This window comes from Sarcophilus harrisii, chromosome X (genome assembly GCF_902635505.1).
Source record: "Sarcophilus harrisii chromosome X, mSarHar1.11, whole genome shotgun sequence".
Taxonomy (NCBI): Eukaryota; Metazoa; Chordata; class Mammalia; order Dasyuromorphia; family Dasyuridae; genus Sarcophilus; species Sarcophilus harrisii.
Window position 1 is genome coordinate 21,368,801 of NC_045432.1, and position 10,128 is coordinate 21,378,928.

The 10,128-nt window shown below is 38.4% G+C and overlaps 1 pseudogene; it reads right to left on the reverse strand.

Moving 5' to 3' along the window:
* Positions 1–801: 801 nt before the first annotated feature.
* On the reverse strand, positions 802–2,815 carry LOC100934216 (annotated as a pseudogene).
* Positions 2,816–10,128: the final 7,313 nt, after the last annotated feature.

Genomic DNA, 10,128 nt, shown 5'->3' on the forward strand with positions numbered 1-10,128 from the left:
GTGAGATCCAAATTTTTCTCCCTCACTTCTTCCCCTTCTTCCTCCCCAAAATGGCAAGCAACCTTACAGAGGTTATATATGTATGTTCGAATTAAACATATTTCCACATTAGTCATGTTGTGAAAGAAGAAATGGGATAAAAGGGAAAAACCATAGGGAAAAAAATCAAAGAAAGTACAAACATTATGCCTTAATCTGCATTCAGACTCTGTCAGTTCTTTCTCTGGATGCGGATTGTATTTTGCATCATGAGTTCTTTGGAATTGTCTCGGATCACTGTATTGCTGAGAAGAGCTAAGTCAATCATAGTTGATCATTGTACAATATTGATGTTACTGTGTACAATGTTTTTCTGGCTCTGCTCAGTTCACCCAACATCAGTTCATGTAATGCTTCTGAGAAGTATTTTTAATGATTTCTAAAGAAATGCTCATAACATTTTCCATATATATATACACACACACACATACATACACACACACACACACACATATATATATATATATATATATATATATATATATATATATACATATCCACATATGTATCTATATCTGCATCTATATATATCTATATAGAACTACTTTCAATAAACTGCAAAACATTGATTGGCTTTTCCAGTATGAGCTACAGTGTGAACACAGAAGTGAGGCATAAATATATAATTTATGAAATCAGGATGGAATATTTCTGGTACAGAAAAATTAAAAAGCTTTCAAATGAAGGCCATGATTGAACCAATGTGAAACACAATTTGAACTTCTAGTCCAGCTTTTAGAATGAAAATTCAATTCAAAGCACTTAATTTAGTAGTGTGAATATTTCTTGAACTAAAGGTTTGGCAATAATGTGGTACAACTGGCCCTTTGCTTCACGCTGTGAGAAATTGTTCATACCATAATAGTGAGTGACAATTTTTGCCAACAATTCTGGTTTGATATCTGTACATGTTCAATTATAATTATCTGTTGTAAGGACAAATTCATTGTAAAGTGGCCATTCTGGCTTGTGGTCCAGAACATTTGAAGGTTGCAATTGCACCATTTGATTGTCCTTTATAGTTAAGTAATGTCCTTTTCATTCCAAAAACACCACTTAAAAAAAATACCCAGTTACCCAAGCTTTTCTTAAATTAAAATAGTAGTCTCTGCTTGGGAAGTCTGTACTTTTCTATGAGGCAAATTAAATCTGTCCATGATTCATGACAGCTGGTAGTGTACATTGTCTGCAGACGTAGGGGACCTGTAGTTAATGAAGTTGTCATAACATCACTGAACCAACTCGTAATTTTGTTTAAAAGTGTGGTGAATGTTCAGGAGTGTAGGATGATCTCCATCTATGTGGACAAACTTCATCTTGGTTTCATCTGTTGTTTTCTTATCTTCTATGGGGTGAACAAAACAGTGGAACATAACAGTAATAAATAGAACCTTACTGGAATAGCTGGAATCACTACCCACGACGTCCATTTTATCGATCTGTGGATCTAATGGAAATTTTGCCATCATACATCCCAATTTAGTCATGTCTCCACCATCATTTAAAGCAGTTAGATAATTCCAAAGCCCTAGGTCTCTCATCAGAAGCTGGTGCATCCATAACATCAAAGTTCTCTATATCAAGTTTTTTTCAAATGTAACACCAGTGATCCCAAATTATATCTCAAAATTTCAAGGTAAATATTACCCGGCATTTTAGTTTTCTAGGCTTTCTCTGGACAAAGCTTGAAGCATTTTCCAGATCTGGTATAACCAGCTCAACCAGTTCAACCAGCTTTTTCAGAAGTTTTGTTGATTGCTGTCATCAAAAGGGACTCTCCTCTGATTCAATGATTATATACCTTTTGTTTTGAAAATCAAGGGCCATTGACAAACTCACCATCTATTGTTAAAGATGTCTGGGCAATACAGGTAGACAGAACTATCAGTCCTCTGATTGCCCCATTTTGGCTTTCTGGAAGGAGAGGTACGAAAATTCTATTTTTGTTGAGGTACAAGTATGGAATACAGAGAAGTGATTTAAATATCACCAGTTTCTGGACCTAAATCAACAAGTTTACATTCTATTTTCTTATGGGCATTATCAATTTCCTCTTGTCCATGGAGAAAAAGACCTAGTTTCTTCTCTTTTACATATATGTGTGTGTGTATGTATATATGTATTGTATACACACATATATGTATATGTATATATGCACATGTATATATGTACATATATGTATATGTGAGAATTTATAACAGTTTCAATAGCTGCTTTGAGATAATCTTTCTCTGCTTCTAGAGTATAAAAAAAACTCAATATAGTGTATATGGGTCAACATGGGACCAGGGATAAATCTGTGATTTCTCTGCATTTAAAGTAGCATTCATAACAGCAACCTTTAAATTTGATCTGTGCTTCACAACTTCCTTCAGAACTCATTCGATTATCTCTGGCCACAAGTCTCATCAAGAATATTACCATTGCAGCACTCTAGAAGGGAATCATTCCCAGCTTCCTGAAGCGGCATTAAATTTGTCAGAAATTTAAGAATAGTTTTTTGCATTACTGTAGTCTTCCCATCTAATCACATCTAATGGCCTCTCCAGCTTCCTGGTCTAATATCACATTCGCATCTGAGCCACACTCAATGCAGCAACTTCCCTGGGCTGCATGAGGGCCACCCTTCGCTCCTGGCAAGGAGTAAGCATACTCGACAATCCACTTTGTTTTACCAGAACCAGTCTCAGCAACTAGAATAAAGGACTGCTGTAGCTATAAATCTATCCTCATATCTCCAAATAGAGGATGGAAGTAACTTCTTTAGAATGCCATAGTGATGAGGGATTTAGAGTAGATCAGCGAATGGATTAATCCACTGTTGAAGTGATCTGTGTCTTGCATGTTCTGTATGTGTTAAATGAACAAAATGTGTTGAGAGTTTTGAGTCTGCTGTGAATGGGATGCTTTTAATTATGGTCATCTAGTACTAATAAGCATAATTAGTGGAGGCATGAAATTACTTTTTCTTGAGGGGTAGTGAAGGATATTCTGCTGGACCCAGACCTGCCTGGATTTGAACCTATGATTTTGGTGAATCCTAGGGCTCTGTAGAAGAGAAAAGAGGACCTGGACAACTCCAAAGTAACCCTGGCTCAAAAGATAGGGAGTCCAGGTATTGTCTTCTGCATCCTACCTCTCTGAACATCCTGTGAGATTTCACACTATGTAATGGGTAAAGTCCTGGACTTGGAATCACTAAGTCTTGCATTCTAATCCTGTCTCTGAAACTCACTAGCTGTGTGACTGTGAGTAAATCACATAATCTCTACCAGCCTCAGTTTCCTCATTCACTAAATAAGAACATATCCAATAACACCTTTCTTATATGGTTGTTGAGATGATCAAGTTGTATTCAAAATGCTTTGCAAGATTTAAAGGCTTGTGTAAGTGCAAGCTATTATTATTTCCTTGATGCCTTGAAAATGATATCACTAAATCCAATCATAAAAATAAACATCGTTACAAAATCTGTTCCTAGAGTTTAGCACCTTTCTTGGTGTATAGTAAGTGCTCAATCCGGGCTTTTTGATAGGTAGATAGATTGATTGAAATAACATCTTAAGATTTGCCATGACTTTTCTTTTTGCTTTCATTTTTTAGCAATCCATGGATTTCATGTGACTTTGTTCAAGTTATATTTCTGGATTTCAATTGGTCATAGAGAGTTCATAATCTTTATCAGTAGGAATCATATACATCTTTTTTATACAAATTTTATAAGTTATACATATTTTAATATGTGTTTTTTATAAATTTTGAGTTCCAAATTCTCCACCTCCCATTCTCCATCTTGAGAAAGCAAAAAAATTGCTATGTATTATAAATTTGACATAGAGTATAACTATTTCACACATGAGGAAACTGAGGTCAAGAGAGTGGCAGTGATTTGCCTAAGGTCACACAAGCAGCAAAGAAAAGAGCCTGGAGCTAAACTCAGATCCCTATATTTCAGGTCAAGCACATTGGATCAGGTTGCCTCTCTCCAACTTGGTGGTGAGCTGCTGCCCTATCATTTGGTGCCCCTATGCCCATTGGTAGTGGAGAGAACATTTTTAGTAAATATCAAGTTACCTTACCAATGTTTCCCTCCCTCATTCTTCCACAATAAGGGAGCACCAATGGCATCCTTGGAGAGACTTTTTGGGTTTTACAAATAAGGAATGAGAGTTCACAGGGAAGAAATGGGAAGTCCAAGGTCACACAGTGGTATACTCTGCTGCTATAACAGACAAAGCTGATCTCGATTTTAGCAAAGGATTTGAACAAAGTTCTCATGTTAGTTGTCTGAAAGAATATGTCTGTGTGCAAAAAGTACATGTGTACATAAGCTTGCGTGTGTATGTGTGTTTAGGAATGAGAAATGTAAACTAATGTGATTATACAGATTCAGAATTGGAAAAATGGTTAGACTCAAAAAACGAACATTAATGATTCAATGTTTACTTAGAAGGAGGTCTCTAATGTAGTGCCCCAAGGATCTGTGCTTAATTTTATACTACTTAATTTATTTTTAATCAGTGACTTAGATAAAAGTATATATGACATTCTTATCAGATTTTCAGCCAGGAGGGATACATAACACATTGGACTCTGGATTCAAAAAGATCTCAACAGTTTAGATTTGGGGCCAAAGAAAAGAAAAGATAATGATGATAAATGGAAATTCTTCCATGTGGGTACAAAAAAAAATCTTACTTTACAAATATAGGAAAAGAGAAAATGTTGAGAATAATTTGAGTAAAAAAATATATGGGGAGATTAGGGGACTGCAAGCTCAACAGAAGTTGACAGTGTGATATGATAGACAAGAAGTCTAATACAATCTTGGTTTTCATTGAGAGGCAAAATCTTCAGAAATAAGTAGCCGATGGTCCCTCTGTGCTTCGCTGTGTTTGGAGCGCACCTGGGATATTATGCTCCATTTTGGGCATTACGATTTAGGAAGGACATTGACAAGCTAAACAATGTCTAAAAGTCGATCGGACTGATGAAAAGATTTGTTCTCGCCCCGTCAGGACTGTTTGAGGGAACAGGGGATGTTTCATTTGGAGAAGAGAAGACTTAAGTGGAGCTTGCTTCCTGCCTTCACAAATCTGAAGGACTGTCACGAAGAGGAAGAATTAGATTTGTTCTACTTGGCTTCAGAAAGTGGAACCAGGAGCAAAAAGATTGATGTTATAGAGAGGCAATTTTGGGCTTGTCGTGAAGAAAGCATTTGGGCAATTCACACTATCTAAAGAAAACTGGACTGCCCTGGGAGGTGATCCTTTTTCCCTCACTAACAGACTTCAGACAACAGCCAGATGACCATCAGTCTGGGTTGGATAATATTATATATCCTCTGGGGGTTTTTCAAAATCTGAAATTCCCACTTCATTCTAGAGGCTGTTATTATTGTTCAGCCATTTCAATCACGTTCAACTCTTCGTGAACTCATGTGGGGGTTTCTTGGTAGAGACACTGGAAGAGTTTGCCATTTCCTTCTCCAGCTCATTTTTACAGAGGAGAAAACTGAGGTAAACAGGATGAAGTGACTTGCCCAGAGTCATACTGAGGTCACTTTTGAATTTAGGAAGATGAGTCTATCCGAGTGCCACCTCGCTGTCATTCAGAGGCTGTAGAAAGTATTAAATATGAAGCACTGGAAATAGAATTAGGAAGATTCAAAAATTTACTAGCTATGTGACCGTGGGCAAGTCCTTTAACCTCTCTGGCCTCAGTTTTGTCATCTATAAAATGATGAGCTTCGATACACTAGCCGTGAACATTCCCTTCAGCAACACTAAATCAATGATCCTATCTATGACCTCCCAGATCTCTTACAAAGGAAAGGACACATATTCATATTTCAAAGGAGAGATATGAAAGCTGAGCTTATTCTGAAAGAAGAAGGGGAGAGGGAGAAAGAACAAGAGGTCAGTAGGGACAGGGATGAGGAGGTCCCGGGGCTGGGAATTAGTGGTATTGCCAAAAATAACCCTTGCAGTGGATTCTGATTTTGTTCCCCGGCAGGCCCTTGGCTGCTGATTTTGCTTAAAGAAAGGTAGAAAATCTGGAGATCAGAACTTAGGTTGTTTGTGCTCAGAACACAGTACAAGGAGAGAAATACCTAGATTTTCCTGAAATTCTATAAATCATTGTCATTTTCTTGAGGTGAGCTTACTAAATGATGCAGAGGTGTCCAAGTATGAGTGAGGTTCCACTTAGAAGTGCTCAATGATCCCTGCTCCCTCTAACTTCCTTCTCATATTGTGAATTTTAAGGTCTTTCTTCCTTGGGACATTTTTGGGCTTGTAAAAGCACTTCTACCTCTGACATCCCCTGTTCTAAGGCTTGCTCAGCTCTGCCATTCTCTGTTTTAAGGCTCCCCCCAGCTCTGAGATTCACTATCCTAAGGCCCCTCCCAGCTCTGACATTCGGTATCCTAAGGGTCCTCTCAGCACAGATATTCCATGTTCTAAGACCCTCCTAGCTTTGACATTCTGGTTCTAAGGCTCCTCCCAACCCTGACAATCCCTGTTCCGAGATCCTTTCTATCTCTGACATTATTATGCTGTGTTTATAGCATAAAAGGGTCATAGATTTAGAGCATATGATCTCTGAGATCATCTAATCCAGCCCTTTTATTTTACAGATGAGAAAACTGAGGCTGAGAGAAGTTCAGTCACGTAGCTCAGAGTGAGTCCTTTGGGCTTTTGACATCCTCTGTTCCAAGGGCCATTCTACCCCTAATACTGTATTGGAGCTGTGTGCCTCATCAGACTTCTCTTAGTAGGGAATGATGAATGAATCAAGAACTAGGAAAAACGAACTTTGAAAACCCTTTAGAAAAGTCACTCGTGTTGTTCCCAAACTCTAAAGAGACTCAAAGAGGTTCCCATATCGGGCCAAGGTTCTTATGTGGACATTGACATGCGTCTATTTTCTTCAGATGCACTCGTCTCCTTGAGGAAAATGTCCACTGGATTGGATGGTAACCAGGAAGGAAAACACAAAATAATTATGTAATAAACCCCAACCAACTTGCTAACACAGACCTTCCTCAAATAATGTAACTGGAGACCACGCTGTTGTTGGGGGCTTTGAGAATAAGAAGAATCATGTCTATCCTCTTTCCCTTTTCCTTTGCTGCCATTGTCTCTTGAATCAAATTCAAATGCCTTCTCATCTTTTAAAGAGAAGCCCAAGTACCAGTTTCTCAGTCAAGCTTCCCTGCACATCTACCAGGAAGAAGTGAGCCACCTTCAACCTCACATTTGCTCCTCTCAGATAGACTTATCATGTATTATTCTGTATCTCAGTTACTGTAATATATTGCTCCGTCTCATGCACTGTATGTCCCAGCCAAAGTGGTTTACATACTGTTCCCTATGCAGGATGGTTCACTTTCCTCCTCTGTGTTCCTAATCTCAAGCCATCATGACCTCTACAGCTATTCTAAAACTTAGTTCCAGGACATCTTCTGGCAAGAGGCCTTTTCTGATCCCCCACAACCCATTCCAAATGTTAGTGCTCTACCCCCACCCCTGCAATTACTTTGTTGGGTTTTTTTTTTAATTTGATATTTACTCAAACCCTACCTAAAGAGACTTTTTCCAGTGTTCACAACAAATTCCTTTCTGAAACTACCTTTCATCTCCTCTCTTCCTATATGATACACACTGAGTTATTTATTAGATGTCTCCTTGACTAGAATGTAAGTTTCCCTTTACAAAAATTTTTCTGTTTATTTTTGAAAATTAAAAAAAAGGAAGACAGAGAAGGGAAAATAAAACAAAACAAAGCACGGTCATGGGCCCAGAAGAACATCAGGAAGGATTCAAAATATATAAGGATAAATTACCAGTCCAAGAAAAGATGGTAGAAGAAGTTATAGTCATAAGTGTCCATCTTTTCTTGGCTTCCTTGTGGGTTGTTCTTTTGTTCTCTGATGGGCACTTTTTTATTTTATTTTTTTCCCTTTCATCCTCCCCGCTTCTCCCAAGTAGGCAGTAGTTAAGGCAATAATGACAGATATATGTATATAGACATATATACGCATATACATACATATACATGTATACACATACCCTGCATCCCACCCACATACAAACACATATATGTATACATATGATATACATATACATTCGTACACACATACATATATCTATATGTACAGATACATAGAGCAACATGCATACATATCTACATATACTCATTCACATATATAGATGCACACATTTATCCATATGTAAACATGCATCCAAAACAATATTAGTATGGCTGACATATAACGTAGACTTCCCTCTTGATTGAATCTTTAAGTTTCACTTTGTCTAAGATCAATAATTATTAACCATACTTTTTTTTCCAGTAAATTCTACTCCTGATCCTTGTAGTATCTGTGTATACCTCTTCTTCCCTATTTCTGCTAACTTTTTGGATTTAATTCTGCTCCTTAACTTGCCTTGCTATTACTTAACCTCTCCCCAACTATGGATCCCTCCCTTGTCTTCTTTTCCCACTCTTTGCTTCTCCCTCTACCAATCTCTCCCCATATTTCTTTATAAATTTTGAATGATGCTGTACATTTCATGATGTGCATGTATACATATGTGTGGGTGTGGCTGTGGGTGTGTAGATATATACATACATATATATATGTATAGTGTTGCCTATTTAATTCCCAATGTGAGCAGGGAACCAGCCTTCCTTTCCCCCTCTAATGCCTGTGTGTCTGTTCTTCCTCTGCACCTCATTTGTATGACATAATTACTATTTTTACCTTTTGCTAGGTGATTTTGCTTTTTAGAGTCAGATCATACTCAACTCTGCCCCAATTTTCTTTTGATCTACCCAATTACTGTCAGTCTTAAACATATGGTATGCATTTCCACATAAAAAACAATTCGTTCACGTTAAGTTCCTTGAAATTCATCTTTGATATTGCCTTTGTGATGATCGCATTAGCACCCTGGATACCTTAGAATCAGCTGGAGTCAGGATAAGCAAAAGTCCTTAGTCTTTATTCTTGGTCTTTAGAGGTAGGATTGAATTGGATGGAAGCAGAATCTCCACAACTTCCTTCTTTGTCTCCCACCCAGAAGTGACCCTGGCTAGTCTTACTCCACCCCCTAGTCTATAAATTCTATTACTGGTTCTATAAATTCTCTCTGGACAGGGAGCCATTTAACATGATTCTTCAGGGTAGAAGAAGCTTTTTTTTTTTTTTAACTTCAGTTTCCTCCTCTGAAGATGAACCTTCAGTCTTCCCTATTCCTATAAGTAAGTTTCTAAAGTTGGGTTCTTTCTTCTTTGTCTTTTCATTTTTTTTCTTTTTTTTTTACTGAGAAGTATTAATGTAAGCACCCCTAATTGTGGGGTGGAGGGATGGTGCCTCTAGCTTCACTTCAGCTCTCCCCTCTTACCTGGAATCCCAAACCAAAATCTCACCCCTCCTGCAAGTGCCCACAGCCAGCAGCCTCCCTTACCCCTATGCTTCTGCACTCCAGCTGTGCTGGTTCCTTCTCACCCAGAGCTGTGTCTCTGCAACACAGCTGGGCCTCGTGCTCCTAATCAACCAAGGTTCACACAGTCTTCTGGGACTCAGACCCTGGCTCCACACTTGTCCAGGAAGTGAAAGTCTTTGTGGTTCCTGCTGAGGCTCTAACCAAACACAGCTCACCCCAGGGCTCCCCACTTGGTATTGCTGCTAGCTTGGAGGTATTTGCACTTCATGCTGATTAATTCCAGCTGGGGGCCTTCTTTGAATCCCCTTGTGTTGTATCCCAAAAATCCCTGTTCTGCCCCGTCTTTTTTTATTTTTCACTAGTCTATTTTTGTCCTGAAGCACAAATATATTCTGTTTGTGAGGGATATCTGGAGAGTTTGAAATATACTGACCTATTCTACCATCTTCCCAGAATCCTCCCCAGAATGTGAGCTTCTAGGGACTGTTGAGGCAGCTAAATGATGCAGGGCTGGGCCTGGAAAATCTGAGCTCAGTTCTACCCTCTGCTACCTACTAGCTGTATGATAAGTCACAACCTTTCTGTCTGTCTCAGTTTCTTCAACTATAAAATGGAGATAATAACATCACCTGCTTGG